This window comes from Lutjanus erythropterus, chromosome 6, assembly GCF_056507025.1.
Source record: "Lutjanus erythropterus isolate fLutEry1 chromosome 6, fLutEry1.hap2, whole genome shotgun sequence".
NCBI classification, from domain to species: Eukaryota; Metazoa; Chordata; class Actinopteri; order Lutjaniformes; family Lutjanidae; genus Lutjanus; species Lutjanus erythropterus.
The window spans coordinates 177,501-185,000 of record NC_139322.1 but is presented as its reverse complement, the minus strand read 5'-3'; positions in this window follow the sequence as shown (position 1 = coordinate 185,000).

Sequence of the window (7,500 nt, the reverse complement as noted above, 5' to 3'; positions counted from 1 at the left end):
TTAGAGTTGATATCTAGGTCCAGGTGTTTCCAGATGTGCAGACCTAATTTTCAATTGGTGATCACTTTTCCTCTAATCAATTAGTTGTTTTGGTTTCATGTCTCGACATATTTTTCAGTTGATAAGAAAATGAAGTGAAGGTAAACGGTCCTTCAGAACCCTGGTTCCGTCTTCACTCTGATTGATTCCTTGTGATCGTCAGTCACTCAGTCTGGTCACATGCTTCACCTCGTGTTGTCGCCGGTTCACACTTGTTGTTTCAGATCCACTGGGAACAGTTTGTATAAAAATGTGACATTCTTGTTTTCTGGAATCTGATTTGTTCATAAAAGTCCTTCAGATATTCATGCTGACCTCAGCAGCTCCAAGAGCTGCAACACTGTGGATCTGTTGAATTCCTGCAGATAAGAAGCCTGGTGGTTGTTAGAACTCCAGCTGATGATGATGATGATGATGATGATGATGATGATGATGATGTCACCTGTCCATGTGACCAGGAGGAGGCTGTAGTTCCTTATTATTATTTTTATATTAGTATAAAAGAGTGAGGTGATGAGTCACATGACCTGCAGGCGTCTCTCACACTGACCAGATATTTTCACAGCTCAGATTCTCTCAGAACAGAAACTGACATGAACAATATTTTTACACTCTGGAGAAAATTTGACCACAACAGACAGAAGAATAAGAATAAAACTGGGCTGAACAGGAAGAACCGCCTGCTTCCTCTCAGCCAGTAAATCTGGTGGAAAAAAAGAATTAATGTATTAAACTGTTTTCATCATTTTAATTCAAATCTGCTTTTTTCTGTTTATTATCATATTAAACTGAATATCTCTGAGAAACTGGATGGACATTTTTTATAAATTTTTGACATTTTATAGACGTTGCTTCTCATTTTAAACATGACAATTAACTTTAGTCTTTTACTAACCATTGATTATTAAAAGGGGCAACTACAACCTGACTTTGGGCAAGTAGATTTCTGTCCCACTCGACCGACTGAGTAATTGTGAAAAAACATTAATGTTGAATCCTGTAAAACATTTTATTTGGATTATATCTCCTTTAATGTTGGTTTAAATGATTAAACTTTAAATAGCTGGTTTCACTGGTTTCACTGGTGAAAGTTTTCTGTGAACTTTGAATTCACTGACAGTCTGTGATTCTGGTTAACACAGAGCTGTGTGTGTGTGTGTGTGTGTGTGTGTGTGTGTGTGTGTGTGTGTGTGTGTGTGTGTGAGAGAATATGAATAGAGTCTCTGTGTGTGTGTGTGTGTGTGTGTGTGTGTGTGTGTGTGTGTGCCCCCTGACCTCACTACAGGACCACTTCCTCTGACACACACACACACACACACACACACACACACACACACACACACACACACACACACACACAGATATTACAGTCAGTGTGAGGACTCTGGTTGATGTAATAAATTGTAATGATTGACCTGCTGGATCACATGACCCGTCCTCACTAACGAGGGCTGCATGTCTCCATGTGGTGAAAAACAAATCATACTGTGATTATTGAAAACCAGTAAAGTGGTTCAGATGGTGTGACATCAGTTGTCAGAAGTTTTGATACTTCAGGACTTTTTCAAGATTAAAAAACAAAATGTTTCTGACATTTCATCCAAAGTACTGAAGATACAAAACAAAGATGAGATCAAAGTGCTCATTCAGACCTCAGTTACTACAAAAGTACTTCATTTTGTCTACAGTACTACAGTATTTCATTATAATACACCTCCACAGTACTACAGTACTTCATTATGAGGATGTTTGTCACATTTTTCCTTCATCTCAAAATTGCAGCGACACACACACACACACACACACACACACACAGACACACACACACACACACACACACACACACACAGACACACACACACACACACACACACACACACACACACACACACACACAGACAGACAGACACACACACACACACAGACACACACACACACACACACACACACAGACACACACACACACACACACACACACACACACACACACACAGACAGACACACACACACACACACACAGACACACACACAGACACACACACACACACACACACACACAGACACACACACACACACACACACACACACACACACACACACACACAGAGACACACACACACACACACACAGACACACACACAGACACACACACACACACACACACACACACACACACACACACACACACACACACACACACACACACACACACACACTTAGAACAACACACAGACACAGAGAGGTGTGATGTTTTTCCCTGATTTTTGTTTTCAAGGACGCCTCCTGCCTCAGCTGGCTGTGTGTGTGTGTGTGTGTGTGTGTCTGTCTGTCTGTGTGTGTGTGTGTGTGTGTGTGTGTGTGTGTGTGTGTGTGTGTGTGTCTGTGTGTGTCTGTGTGTGTCTGTTCGTGTGTGTGTGTGTGTGTGTGTGTGTGTGTGTCTGTGTGTGTGTGTGTGTGTTGTATTGTGGGTCGTCCTTCAGACTATAAACCATGTGACATGGACTATAAAGCTGTTCAAAGTCTCTTTCTCATGTTTTTGTCTCTGTGACTTGATGTGTGGGTGTGACTGACAGGGGGCGGGGCCACAGACGGAGTCAGTCATTGCATAGTCAGATTTATCTGAACGCAGCCTGACAGCTGTTCAGGTGATCAAACCTAATTTATGTGCATTAATTAACAGAATGCAAAGTTAAAAGATTTATTTAAGGACATTACAGAGAAGACAGTGATCTGTATTTAAGTGAATGAGCAGTGACATCACGGACCATCTGATGAGCTGATTGGATTAGTTTTGAGTTTGAAGATCAATTTTCAAAGGATTTTGTCTGTTTTAATCAGTGTTATATTCTCTGTCAACATTAATGAACATGTTAATTACTTGCAGCTCATTGTGTTGACTGGTGTGTAAAAGTGGTCGTATTTTGAACAGGGTTTGGTGCGTGTGAGTCACTGTGTGTCTGTCAAAGTTTCACCTTCAGTCTTAACTCAGCTGTTTGACTCACAATAAAATCGAGTGTTTTTCCAGTGAGGTTTTGAATGGTGTTCTCAGCAAACTGCTGGTTCTTCTCTTTAAAGCAGCGAGAACGTGAGTTGTTAATGAACGGAGGAGCAGCAGCTGTATTGACAAGGATGGATGAGTTTGAGCTGCTCGGTCTATAGATCATCAATCAATATCTGCAGTGATTGATTATCTGTACGCTCCACACTGCTCATTAACTCATTATTTGCTCCAGTAGACAAACAGGAAGTGATTCATTGCTTGACCTCACGGGGCGGCCTTGAAGGCAGATGGTTGATGAGGAGCGAATAAAGGAGCAGTCCACCCAAAACACTCAGGTTGAGAGCGCAGAGACAAAAGGAGGAAGAATTTTAGATCGTTTAGATCAAATTTTAAATGAGATCTTTATGAATGAAGTCAGGGACAAGAAACCAGGAAATAATCAGATTTCAGAATATGAAATCAGAGAATTTGAAATTTGGATGATTAATTAATCCTGTCACAATCTTGTCCATTGAAAAATAGGTCCAAACAGGTGGAGCGCATGGATATACGTCTGCTGTTTTTCAACTAGTGATCAATCTGGCAATAATTTTCCAAATAATTGATTAGTTGTTTGGTTCAGAAAATGTCAGAAAATGTTGATCAAAGTCCAAGACGACGTCCTCAAATGTCTTGTTTTGTCCTCAACTCAAAGATCATCAGTTTACTGTCAGAGAGGAAGGAAACCAGAAAATATTCACATTTAAGAAACTGAAATCAGAGATGAAAACTTATTAAACGATCATCAGAATACTTGAAAATTAAATTAATCATCAGTTATTATGATAATAAATTGTTTTCAGTTATTTTTAAGAAAATAAATATCTAAATTCTCAGATTCCAGCATCTTAATATGTTATATAATATTCATATTTATATCAAATATTTGTTGTTTTACTCCTCTGTCGGGGCCCTGGACTCTCAGGGACCCTGGACCCACAGGGGCCCTGGACCCTCAGGGACCCCTGACTCTCAGGGACCCTGGACCCTCAGGGGCCCTGGACCCACAGGGACCCTGGACCCTCAGGGGCCCTGGACCCTCAGGGGCCCTGGACCCACAGGGACCCTGGACCCTCAGGGGCCCTGGACCCTCAGGGGCCCTGGACCCACAGGGACCCCCAGTCAGGGGCCTCAGGGTCGCTGCCTGTTTCACTCTGATGTTGTCCAGACTTGTCACATCTTTTGATCAGAGCAGAAATGATTGATTAATAATTAATCAGCTGTGGATTAATCACCCTGATATCTCACCTGGGGCTCCCTGTGGACTGAGCTCAGTCCTCTGCTGTGGTCCAGGTCTGGTCTCGCTCTGTGGACCCTGCTTCCTGTCTGTGTTTGTCAATATAAAAGCAAAAAGACCAAATATGGTTGTGCTGTCAGTTTGTCTCACAGGTGATTATCAGTAATCTGAATCTCTCATCATGCTGTTTGGGTCTCAGGTAAACTGCAGACACACCTGAACCCTGACTCTTCTTCTGTGGTAGTCACATGACCCTCTTTTATGGAAACACCATCAGCAGAAAAATTCAAAACAATCAGTCAGATGTGACCAGATCGTCTTCTGTCCCACAGAAACGTCCTCATGAATAATCAGACTGAGCTTGTTAAAGCAGATGGAGGTGAAGCTGGCGGTGTTTGTTCTGACTCGACTGCGTCTCTGCAGCTCCACCGTCTCCTCTGACAGACTAACGCTGCGTGGACTCATGTGATGTCTCAGTGTTTGATGAAGGAGATGAAACAGAATCATGTCTGTTTGCAAAAACACCCAGAAAACAAAGAAAACACTCAACAAACGCCTTCAGGAGGAAACTGAATTAATAAAAATATGTCAAACTGCAGGAGAGAATCAAAACATTTGTGTTAAATATTTACAGCTGAGGACAGAGACCGAAGACGTCCTTCATCATTTACTCAGAGACTGAAATATAATCAGATTACATTTGACAAGAAGTAAAGAGCAAACTATATGTTTCCTGTGTGGCTTCATCACATATATTTGTTTATTAGATGAGTTTATTCACAGATTAATCAATAATGAAACAATAACTTCACTTTATGGATCAGTAATAAATCAATAACTTCAGTTTATGTATCAATAATGAAACAATCACTTCAGTTTATGGATCAGTAATAAATCAATAACTTCAGTTTATGGATCAATAATGAAACAATAACTTCAGTTTATGGATCAGTAATGAAACAATAACTTCAGTTTATGGATCAGTAATGAAACAATAACTTCAGTTTATGGATCAATAATGAAACAATAACTTCAGTTTATGGCTCAGTAATGAAACAATAACTTCAGTTTATGGATCAATAATGAAACAATAACTTCAGTTTATGGATCAGTAATAAATCAATAACTTCAGTTTATGGATCAATAATGAAACAATAACTTCAGTTTATGGATCAATAATAAATCAATAACTTCAGTTTATGGATCAATAATAAATCAATAACTTCAGTTTATGGATCAGTAATGAATCAATAACTTCAGTTTATGGATCAGTAATAAATCAATAACTTCAGTTTATGGATCAATAATGAATCAATCACTTCAGTTTATGGATCAATAATAAATCAATAACTTCAGTTCATGGATCAATAATAAATCAATAATTTCAGTTTATGGATCAATAATGAAACTCTGAGCTGAAGAATAAAACCAAAGAAGAAGAGATGAGGTTTGGCTCAGAGGAAACACTGATATGTGTAACCGTGGCAACAGGCAGCAACATGTTGACTGGATGTTGAACATTAAAGGAGCAGTTCACCAGTTTTCGTGTGTTGACTGAGTGTGAACCATCAACACTGACTGAACACATGAAAAGTTACGGACTTCACCTTTAAATATTGCTTTCGTCTCAGACTTCAGACTGTAAACAAAGATGGCCGCCATGTCTCCGCGTCCTCCCACTTAACAAAATGAGTATAAAGTCTCTCTGATACGAGCGCCGCCTTCTTGTCAGCGTGATAAGAACGACCTAACAGGGCAGAAACGTTTATTTGACGTTACTTTAATGTTTCAGTTTGAACCATGTCCCATCTGCTAACATGGAGGGGGGTGGGGCTTATGAGCTATACTGCAGCCAGCCACCAGGGGGCAACTGAGATCATGACTCATATGACTCATATATCCACAGAGGGATGGACAGCAGAGTCTGACCTGATGTGTTTCTGTCCCTGTAGGAAACGTCCTCCTGATGAAGACGGCTCCTCCTCTTCCTCCTCACGTCACCATTTCCTCGCCACAGACGCAGCAGCAGACTTCCTCAACAGGTTGGTGGAAACTCTCATCCCTCTGTCTGCTGACTCAGGTCGCTAGCTGGTTACCACAGCAACCAGTGACCTCACAGTGGGACGCCACATGGCAAATGATGATGTCATCGGTCCTGAACGGGATGATGTCATCACTGGGATTAACTGGATGGACTGGACTTGGTGGTTTCTGTCTTGAGTTGCTGGTTGAAGTTGTTCAGAGTTCTGTGATTGGTGGAGGCTGCAGCGATCTGATTGGTTGTTAAAGGAATCTGCAGCCTCAGCCTCATTGACCCAAAGATCATTAGTGTGTGTGTGTGTGTGTGTGTGTGTGTGTGTGTGTGTGTGTGTGTGTGTGTGTCTTTGTGTGTGTGTGTGTGTGTGTGTGTGTGTGTGTGTGTGTGTGTGTCTGTGTGTGTGTGTGTGTGTGTGTGTGTGTGTGTCTGTGTGTGTGTGTGTGTGTGTGTGTGTGTGTGTGTGTGTGTGTGTGTGTGTAACAGAGCACTCTTTGTTCTCTCTCTGTAGTTTATTGTCAGTGTCTCTCTCTCATTAACATTCATTATGAATCAGTGTTTCAGGTCAGAGGATGGCAGGTACAGACCGTCTGTTTCAGGGTTACAGACTGTGTGTTTCAGGGTTACAGACTGTGTGTTTCAGGGTTACAGACTGTGTGTTTCAGAGTTACAGACTGTCTGTTTCAGGGTTACAGACTGTTTCAGGGTTACAGACTGTTTCAGGGTTACAGACTGTCTGTTTCAGGGTTACAGACTGTTTCAGGGTTACAGACTGTTTCAGGGTTACAGACTGTGTGTTTCAGGGTTACAGACTGTTTCAGGGTTACAGACTGTTTCAGGGTTACAGACTGTGTGTTTCAGGGTTACAGACTGTCTGTTTCAGGGTTACAGACTGTCTGTTTCAGGGTTACAGACTGTCTGTTTCAGGGTTACAGACTGTGTGTTTCAGGGTTACAGACTGTGTGTTTCAGGGTTACAGACTGTTTCAGGGTTACAGACTGTGTGTTTCAGTCTTATGATTCACTGACCACCTGATGTTTTAGATTTTGTCTGTAGTGTTGATCTGACTGTGTAACAGGTTATAACAGTTTATAAACCTGACTCTCAGGACATATTACAACAGCTCCTATCACAGTGATGTCCATGTGT